Source organism: Schistocerca piceifrons, unplaced genomic scaffold, assembly GCF_021461385.2.
Source record: "Schistocerca piceifrons isolate TAMUIC-IGC-003096 unplaced genomic scaffold, iqSchPice1.1 HiC_scaffold_943, whole genome shotgun sequence".
In the NCBI taxonomy this organism is placed as follows: Eukaryota; Metazoa; Arthropoda; class Insecta; order Orthoptera; family Acrididae; genus Schistocerca; species Schistocerca piceifrons.
The window spans coordinates 632,501-642,500 of NW_025729216.1; the positions used below are offsets into that span (position 1 = coordinate 632,501).

The following is a 10,000-nucleotide window of genomic DNA, read 5'->3' on the forward strand; positions in this document are numbered from 1 at the left end:
CATTCACTTACTATAATCACTATCAACGAACGTGCCGCCCCCGCCCCCCCCCCCTACACCTTTCCTTACAACAACGTGTAACCTAACCTAACCCATGTTGTGCCTTAACCTAACCCATGTTGTGCCTTAACCTAACCCATGTTGTGCCTTAACCTAACCCATGTTGTGCCTTAACCTAACCCATGTTGTGCCTTAACCTAACCCATGTTGTACCTTAACCTAACCCATGTTGTACCTTAACCTAACCCATGTTGTACCTTAACCTAACCCATGTTGTACCTTAACCTAACCCATGTTGTACCTTAACCTAACCCATGTTGTACCCTAACCTAACCCATGTTGTCCCCTAACCTAACCCATGTTGTCCCCTAACCTAACCCATGTTGTCCCCTAACCTAACCCATGTTGTCCCCTAACCTAACCCATGTTGTCCCCTAACCTAACCCATGTTGTCCCCTAACCTAACCCATGTTGTCCCCTAACCTAACCCATGTTGTCCCCTAACCTAACCCAAGTTGTCCCCTAACCTAACCCATGTTGTCCCCTAACCTAACCCATGTTGTCCCCTAACCTAACCCATGTTGTCCCCTAACCTAACCCATGTTGTCCCCTAACCTAACCCATGTTGTCCCCTAACCTAACCCATGTTGTGCCTTAACCTAACCCATGTTGTGCCTTAACCTAACCCATGTTGTCCCCTAACCTAACCCATGTTGTCCCCTAACCTAACCCATGTTGTCCCCTAACCTAACCCACGTTGTCCGCTAACGTAACCCACGTTGTCGCCTAAACCTGCTCTGTAATTGTTATACGACTCGTTCAATTAGTGTAGTGTTGCCCACCCGCAACCCTCGCAATATAGTTCGCTACTCGCACTGCCCGCTCCCCTGTGTATCGCTTCATGTTAAACACCTTGCAAGTCTTGCTGACTTTCCACATGCTCCTGCTGTACACTGTAATGTGGATGGCAGCAGGACGTACATGCCGCCCCCCCCCCCACCCCTCCCCACGTCCCCACGTCCCCACCTTGCCCCCTGCCTTCGCAAGCTGGTTGGTGACAAGTTTGCATGTTCAATGCCCTTCGCATGCGACGTACGCAGGCTACGTTGTGGTGCGGCCTGTGTCAACTGTCCGCTGATGTCGTACGCGTGAACCACAATCTGTACTGCACATTCGTCCTTATGTACTGAATGATACATCGTGGCACATGTGTGACCGTACAACGACTGCGCCCAAAAACGGCGGACCATACAGTGCAAATATTGTGCACGCAGCTACGTGTCGTCTCCCTATGAGAGCTGGATTGCAGTGTGGTACGCCATAGAGACGTGTGGGAGGAACGGACGCCGTGGATGGCGATCAGCATGAGCTGTCTGTTGATGTATTCGGACCTAGTCGTCTCTCCTCACACACCGTGATGGCATGGTGCACCGCGTTCCATATCTGCGACATGCTACAGAGGCCGGTTGACAGTCGTTCGAGCAATGGACATCGCATACGTACGGGGGCCACCTTCCACGTATTGTCTAGGCGTGCACATTTTGTTGCGTGTATGTGGGCAGACGTAGTGTGGCGTGACACCTGACACAGGCATGCAATAATCGTTGAAGTTGCAAATGGCGATGGACGCCTGCGTTTTCTGGTGAAGTTACGCAAATGAAGAAATGGTAACCTGTTGTGGTGCGGTTGTTCTCGCTAGGGGTGAATCGGTGATGGCGACGATAGGTTGAGGTACTAACCGGTTGTTCCAGCGATACCCACCATGCCGACGAAACTGAACGGCATCTGGGTGTGAAGCGATACGCGGCGGTGGCTGGGTGGGACCGTCCCCGGCCGGTGAGGGGGCGCCTCCCGGCGTGCTGGCCGCGCGGTGCGTGGGCGCACGCGCTACAGCCGGCTGGTGGGGGCGGCCAGTGGCAGGCGCGCCGGCCAACGGACGCGGCAGGCGTCGCAGCTGCGCGCCGGCGCACCCTGCGCGCGGCGCCGTGCGGCCAAAGTAGGTCCTCGCGGGCCCGGTGCGAAGCGCGGTGGACATCTTCAGTGTGCTGGTCCGATTGAGGACTGTGTGCGTTGAGGATGCGCCGCCGCCCGGCGCTCGGCGCCGCGACGCCGTCTGCTGCTCGGTCGCCCCAGCGGTTCTCGCTGGTGGTTTGTATCGCAGCTGTGCGGATGTGTTGGCGCGTGCGCTGTGCTGGGAGAGTTCGCTTCGGCACCCAAGTGGGGCTTTTGTCCTTCTGTGGCGCTGGCGTTGGAGCTGCCGGTCACCGTAGGTGGCGCGTGTTGTCTCCCGCCGGCAATGCCACGACAGCACGCTCCCGGGCCTCTGTCGGCAGCGGCAAGCTCAGTTGGGAGCACGGGTGGTCGCACCGAAAGCGTCTACTCGCCTAACTCCGGGCGATTGCGCCTCTCTCGAACCCGACCAAGTACTTGGGACGGCGCTGCGCGCCGCCGGGACCTGAGAGGGTTTCGAGGTGTATTGTGCAGGGGAGCTCAGCCTCCTCCTGTTTGCAGAATGATTGAGCGGACGCTTGCGTGTTCGCGCGGGCCCCCGGGACACACTCCCGGGCGGCCGGCTGCTCAGCTCTAGTTGACGCAGCTCCCTGGTTGATCCTGCCAGTAGTCATATGCTTGTCTCAAAGATTAAGCCATGCATGTCTCAGTACAAGCCGCATTAAGGTGAAACCGCGAATGGCTCATTAAATCAGTTATGGTTCCTTAGATCGTACCCACGTTACTTGGATAACTGTGGTAATTCTAGAGCTAATACATGCAAACAGAGTCCCGACCAGAGATGGAAGGGACGCTTTTATTAGATCAAAACCAATCGGTCGGCTCGTCCGGTCCGTTTGCCTTGGCTACTCTGAATAACTTTGGGCTGATCGCACGGTCCTCGTACCGGCGACGCATCTTTCAAATGTCTGCCTTATCAACTGTCGATGGTAGGTTCTGCGCCTACCATGGTTGTAACGGGTAACGGGGAATCAGGGTTCGATTCCGGAGAGGGAGCCTGAGAAACGGCTACCACATCCAAGGAAGGCAGCAGGCGCGCAAATTATCCACTCCCGGCACGGGGAGGTAGTGACGAAAAATAACGATACGGGACTCATCCGAGGCCCCGTAATCGGAATGAGTACACTTTAAATCCTTTAACGAGTATCTATTGGAGGGCAAGTCTGGTGCCAGCAGCCGCGGTAATTCCAGCTCCAATAGCGTATATTAAAGTTGTTGCGGTTAAAAAGCTCGTAGTTGGATTTGTGTCCCACGCTGTTGGTTCACCGCCCGTCGGTGTTTAACTGGCATGTATCGTGGGACGTCCTGCCGGTGGGGCGAGCTGAAGGCGTGCGACCGCCCCGTGCGTGCTCGTGCGTCCCGAGGCGGACCCCGTTGAAATCCTACCAGGGTGCTCTTTATTGAGTGTCTCGGTGGGCCGGCACGTTTACTTTGAACAAATTAGAGTGCTTAAAGCAGGCAAGCCCGCCTGAATACTGTGTGCATGGAATAATGGAATAGGACTTCGGTTCTATTTTGTTGGTTTTCGGAACCCGAGGTAATGATTAATAGGGACAGGCGGGGGCATTCGTATTGCGACGTTAGAGGTGAAATTCTTGGATCGTCGCAAGACGAACAGAAGCGAAAGCATTTGCCAAGTATGTTTTCATTAATCAAGAACGAAAGTTAGAGGTTCGAAGGCGATCAGATACCGCCCTAGTTCTAACCATAAACGATGCCAGCCAGCGATCCGCCGCAGTTCCTCCGATGACTCGGCGGGCAGCCTCCGGGAAACCAAAGCTTTTGGGTTCCGGGGGAAGTATGGTTGCAAAGCTGAAACTTAAAGGAATTGACGGAAGGGCACCACCAGGAGTGGAGCCTGCGGCTTAATTTGACTCAACACGGGAAACCTCACCAGGCCCGGACACCGGAAGGATTGACAGATTGATAGCTCTTTCTTGATTCGGTGGGTGGTGGTGCATGGCCGTTCTTAGTTGGTGGAGCGATTTGTCTGGTTAATTCCGATAACGAACGAGACTCTAGCCTGCTAACTAGTCGCGTGACATCCTTCGTGCTGTCAGCGATTACTTTTCTTCTTAGAGGGACAGGCGGCTTCTAGCCGCACGAGATTGAGCAATAACAGGTCTGTGATGCCCTTAGATGTTCTGGGCCGCACGCGCGCTACACTGAAGGAATCAGCGTGTCTTCCTAGGCCGAAAGGTCGGGGTAACCCGCTGAACCTCCTTCGTGCTAGGGATTGGGGCTTGCTATTGTTCCCCATGAACGAGGAATTCCCAGTAAGCGCGAGTCATAAGCTCGCGTTGATTACGTCCCTGCCCTTTGTACACACCGCCCGTCGCTACTACCGATTGAATTATTTAGTGAGGTCTTCGGACTGGTACGCGGCATTGACTCTGTCGTTGCCGATGCTACCGGAAAGATGACCAAACTTGATCATTTAGAGGAAGTAAAAGTCATAACAAGGTTTCCGTAGGTGAACCTGCGGAAGGATCATTACCGACTAGACTGCATGTCTTTCGATGTGCGTGTCGTGTCGCGCAACACGCTACCTGTACGGCTCGCAGTAGCCGTGCGCCGCGTGCGGAACCACGCGTGCCTCTCAAAACTAGCGGCAATGTTGTGTGGTACGAGCGCTGAAGCGCTGGAGCGGCTGGCGTGCGGCACCTGGCGCCTGGCGCCGGTTTTGAATGACTTTCGCCCGAGTGCCTGTCCGCTCCGGTGTGGAGCCGTACGACGCCCGTCGGCCGTGAGGCCGTTGGACACAGAACGCTGGAACAGGGGCCGCCACACGCCTCACTCCCGCCTATGCGACCGTCTCGAAAGAGGCGGCGGAAACTGAGAAAAGATCACCCAGGACGGTGGATCACTCGGCTCGTGGGTCGATGAAGAACGCAGCAAATTGCGCGTCGACATGTGAACTGCAGGACACATGAACATCGACGTTTCGAACGCACATTGCGGTCCATGGATTCCGTTCCCGGGCCACGTCTGGCTGAGGGTCGGCTACGTATACTGAAGCGCGCGGCGTTTGCCCCGCTTCGCAGACCTGGGAGTGTCGCGGCCGCCTGTGGGGCCGGCCGCGTCTCCTCAAACGTGCGATGCGCGCCCGTCGCCTGGCGGTTCGCATACCGGTACTTTCTCGGTAGCGTGCACAGCCGGCTGGCGGTGTGGCGTGCGACACCTCGTACAACGACCTCAGAGCAGGCGAGACTACCCGCTGAATTTAAGCATATTACTAAGCGGAGGAAAAGAAACTAACAAGGATTCCCCCAGTAGCGGCGAGCGAACAGGGAAGAGTCCAGCACCGAACCCCGCAGGCTGCCGCCTGTCGTGGCATGTGGTGTTTGGGAGGGTCCACTACCCCGACGCCTCGCGCCGAGCCCAAGTCCAACTTGAATGAGGCCACGGCCCGTAGAGGGTGCCAGGCCCGTAGCGGCCGGTGCGAGCGTCGGCGGGACCTCTCCTTCGAGTCGGGTTGCTTGAGAGTGCAGCTCCAAGTGGGTGGTAAACTCCATCTGAGACTAAATATGACCACGAGACCGATAGCGAACAAGTACCGTGAGGGAAAGTTGAAAAGAACTTTGAAGAGAGAGTTCAAAAGTACGTGAAACCGTTCTGGGGTAAACGTGAGAAGTCCGAAAGGTCGAACGGGTGAGATTCACGCCCATCCGGCCACTGGCCTCCGCCCTCGGCAGATGGGGCCGGCCGCCCGCGCGGAGCAATCCGCGGCGGGGTCGTGTCCGGTTGCCTTTCCACTCGCCGCGGGGTGGGGCCGTTCCGGTGTGCGGTGGGCCGCACTTCTCCCCTAGTAGGACGTCGCGACCCGCTGGGTGCCGGCCTACGGCCCGGGTGCGCAGCCTGTCCTTCCGCGGGCCTCGGTTCGCGTCTGTTGGGCAGAGCCCCGGTGTCCTGGCTGGCTGCCCGGCGGTATATCTGGAGGAGTCGATTCGCCCCTTTGGGCGCTCGGGCTCCCGGCAAGCGCGCGCGGTTCTTCCCGGATGACGGACCTACCTGGCCCGGCCCCGGACCCGCGCCGCTGTTGGCTCGGGATGCTCTCGGGCGGAATAATCGCTCCCGTCAGCGGCGCTTCAGCTTTGGACAATTTCACGACCCGTCTTGAAACACGGACCAAGGAGTCTAACATGTGCGCGAGTCATTGGGCTGTACGAAACCTAAAGGCGTAATGAAAGTGAAGGTCTCGCCTTGCGCGGGCCGAGGGAGGATGGGGCTTCCCCGCCCTTCACGGGGCGGCGGCCTCCGCACTCCCGGGGCGTCTCGTCCTCATTGCGAGGTGAGGCGCACCTAGAGCGTACACGTTGGGACCCGAAAGATGGTGAACTATGCCTGGCCAGGACGAAGTCAGGGGAAACCCTGATGGAGGTCCGTAGCGATTCTGACGTGCAAATCGATCGTCGGAGCTGGGTATAGGGGCGAAAGACTAATCGAACCATCTAGTAGCTGGTTCCCTCCGAAGTTTCCCTCAGGATAGCTGGTGCTCGTACGAGTCTCATCCGGTAAAGCGAATGATTAGAGGCCTTGGGGCCGAAACGACCTCAACCTATTCTCAAACTTTAAATGGGTGAGATCTCCGGCTTGCTTGATATGCTGAAGCCGCGAGCAAACGACTCGGATCGGAGTGCCAAGTGGGCCACTTTTGGTAAGCAGAACTGGCGCTGTGGGATGAACCAAACGCCGAGTTAAGGCGCCCGAATCGACGCTCATGGGAAACCATGAAAGGCGTTGGTTGCTTAAGACAGCAGGACGGTGGCCATGGAAGTCGGAATCCGCTAAGGAGTGTGTAACAACTCACCTGCCGAAGCAACTAGCCCTGAAAATGGATGGCGCTGAAGCGTCGTGCCTATACTCGGCCGTCAGTCTGGCAGTCATGGCCGGTCCTTGCGGCCGGCCGCGAAGCCCTGACGAGTAGGAGGGTCGCGGCGGTGGGCGCAGAAGGGTCTGGGCGTGAGCCTGCCTGGAGCCGCCGTCGGTGCAGATCTTGGTGGTAGTAGCAAATACTCCAGCGAGGCCCTGGAGGGCTGACGCGGAGAAGGGTTTCGTGTGAACAGCCGTTGCACACGAGTCAGTCGATCCTAAGCCCTAGGAGAAATCCGATGTTGATGGGGGCCGTCATAGCATGATGCGCTTTGTGCTGGCCCCCGTTGGGCGAAAGGGAATCCGGTTCCTATTCCGGAACCCGGCAGCGGAACCGATACAAGTCGGGCCCCTCTTTTAGAGATGCTCGTCGGGGTAACCCAAAAGGACCCGGAGACGCCGTCGGGAGATCGGGGAAGAGTTTTCTTTTCTGCATGAGCGTTCGAGTTCCCTGGAATCCTCTAGCAGGGAGATAGGGTTTGGAACGCGAAGAGCACCGCAGTTGCGGCGGTGTCCCGATCTTCCCCTCGGACCTTGAAAATCCGGGAGAGGGCCACGTGGAAGTGTCGCGCCGGTTCGTACCCATATCCGCAGCAGGTCTCCAAGGTGAAGAGCCTCTAGTCGATAGAATAATGTAGGTAAGGGAAGTCGGCAAATTGGATCCGTAACTTCGGGATAAGGATTGGCTCTGAGGATCGGGGCGTGTCGGGCTTGGTCGGGAAGTGGGTCAGCGCTAACGTGCCGGGCCTGGGCGAGGTGAGTGCCGTAGGGGTGCCGGTAAGTGCGGGCGTTTAGCGCGGGCGTGGTCTGCTCTCGCCGTTGGTCGGCCTCGTGCTGGCCGGCGGTGCAGGATGCGCGCGCCTGCGCGGCGTTCGCGCCCCGGTGCTTCAACCTGCGTGCAGGATCCGAGCTCGGTCCCGTGCCTTGGCCTCCCACGGATCTTCCTTGCTGCGAGGCCGCGTCCGCCTTAGCGTGCTCCTCCGGGGGCGCGCGGGTGCGCGGATTCTCTTCGGCCGCCATTCAACGATCAACTCAGAACTGGCACGGACTGGGGGAATCCGACTGTCTAATTAAAACAAAGCATTGCGATGGCCCTAGCGGGTGTTGACGCAATGTGATTTCTGCCCAGTGCTCTGAATGTCAACGTGAAGAAATTCAAGCAAGCGCGGGTAAACGGCGGGAGTAACTATGACTCTCGATTCACCCCTCAGCATCCTTGTGATGTCGGGTGGATGATGGTTCAATTAGCCTCTCGGTGGGAAATCCTAGCTCTGGCCTTCAAGTGGCGGGAGTCGTGAGGGTGCTGCGGAAGGTTTCGCGTAGGTGTACCTTTCCAGCATCCCGACCGACAGAGCAGGGTGCTTTTTCGGGCTTGGGGGTTACCTCCCCCCCTGCCTTTGTTACAGCTGGTGCAACTAACAGAAGCAAACGTGGTACCAGGCCTCCCGCTGGAGCGCCTGTGCCAGCTGATGAGCCAGCCAACCAGCCAACTGGTGCGGGTCGAGCGCTGCTCCCCGCCATCTGCCCTGACTGTATGCGGTCCTTCTCCACCAAGACCGGACTTGGTGTCCATCGGCGTCGCGCCCATCCGATTGCTGCTAATGCTGAGATCAAGACCGAGAGGAAGAAGGCCAGGTGGTCCCAGGAAGAGCTCCTGCGTTTGGCCCATGCAGAAGCGACTCTTGCCACCCAGGGTTGCAGATTTTTAAACCAGGAACTTGCAAAGGCCTTCCCCGAGCGTACGCTGGAATCAATTAAGTGTCAGCGTAAAGCGCAGCCCTACAAAGACATGGTGGCGAATTTTGTCACCGAGCTCACTAGCGTGGATCGCGGCCTTCAGGGTCCTCCTAGCGAGCCTGCAGTCAGTCATTCTTTGCCACAGTCTCCACCTCGAGGGGAAGATGTTGACCTAGCCATCTGGTCATTTGTAGTAGAACTTCCCCAATCAGACCGCCGATTCCGCTCGCTTGATGATCTCGTGGCTCTGGGTCCCACCACTAGCCGTGAAACAATCCAGGCTATGTTGCTGTCTGTTCTTGATGAAGTAGGCAGCAGGGAGCCAGCCGTCCACCAAGCTGCAAGTATGCGGACCCAACAGCCCCCAGAGCGGAAGCGTGCACGCAGGAGATGGGAGTATGCGGTGGTCCAGCGTGCTTTCAAGAAGAACGGAGCACGCTGTATCAACGGACTTCTCGATGGCACACTCTTGCATCAGCCACCATCCATCCCAGGGCTGATTGAGTTTTGGACAGACCTCTTCTCTCCACCACGTGTCAGGTCTCGACCTCCGCGTGGGGAGGGTCTGTCCGATGAGCTGCTGCCATTCTCGAAGAGGGTGCCCTTCCGTGACCTCTGGGCTCCCATTTCTGCAGAAGAAGCCACCGCTGCTCTCCCGCCTCGCAATTCTGCTGCAGGTCCTGACGGCCTCACGCCGACACAACTGCGTCGCCTTCCCCGGGAGGTTCTCCTCAAGATCCTTAATTTCCTCCTCCTTTCCCGTTCCCTTCCTTCCCGACTCCTTCAGGCCAGAACAACCCTGCTGCCCAAGAAGACCGCCGCAGCATCCCCTGCTGACTTTCGTCCGATCACAGTGTGCTCGGTGCTGACCAGAGCCTTTCACAAGGTTCTGGTTGGCCGCCTGATGCGCTACTGTGTGTTGGACGGTCGCCAGCGGGCTTTCATCCCTCAGGATGGGATGCTTCACAACACCTTTCTTCTAGATCTGGCGATGACCCAGGCGTGCCGAGCTGCCGGCTCGCTGTACTTGGCATCTCTGGATGTGTCAAAGGCCTTCGACTCGCTTGCCCATGGTGCCCTTGGCCCGGTGCTAAGGGCCCACGGTTTGCCGGTCGAGTTTGTTGACTACATCCAGGGATGCTATGAGGCGGGATCGACGGTTATCTGCGCGGATGGGAAGTCGTCAGATCTAGTGCGGCCTTCGAGGGGTGTTCGGCAGGGTGACCCGCTGTCTCCTATCCTCTTCAACATGTCCATTGACATTCTCTTGTCTCGCCTGCCTGCTCATATTGGTGCACGCATTCTTGGACGGCGGATAAATGCGGCTGCATTCGCCGATGACCTCCTGCTGTTTGCCGAGACTCGTGATGGATTGCAGGAA

The 10,000-nt window shown here is 57.7% G+C and overlaps 2 non-coding genes and 1 pseudogene across 2 annotated transcripts; all 3 read left to right on the forward strand.

The window, feature by feature from the left end:
- The first annotated feature begins 2,597 nt into the window (after positions 1-2,597).
- LOC124773007 lies at positions 2,598-4,506 on the forward strand. Its single transcript, XR_007014457.1, has one exon. It is a non-coding gene; the product is annotated as a small subunit ribosomal RNA (ribosomal RNA).
- Positions 4,507-4,857: 351 nt separating this feature from the next.
- Positions 4,858-5,012, forward strand: LOC124772995. The gene has a single exon (XR_007014444.1). It is a non-coding gene; the product is annotated as a 5.8S ribosomal RNA (ribosomal RNA).
- Positions 5,013-5,200: 188 nt separating this feature from the next.
- The window catches only part of LOC124772543, a 7,712-nt pseudogene continuing 2,912 nt past the window's right edge, over positions 5,201-10,000 (forward strand).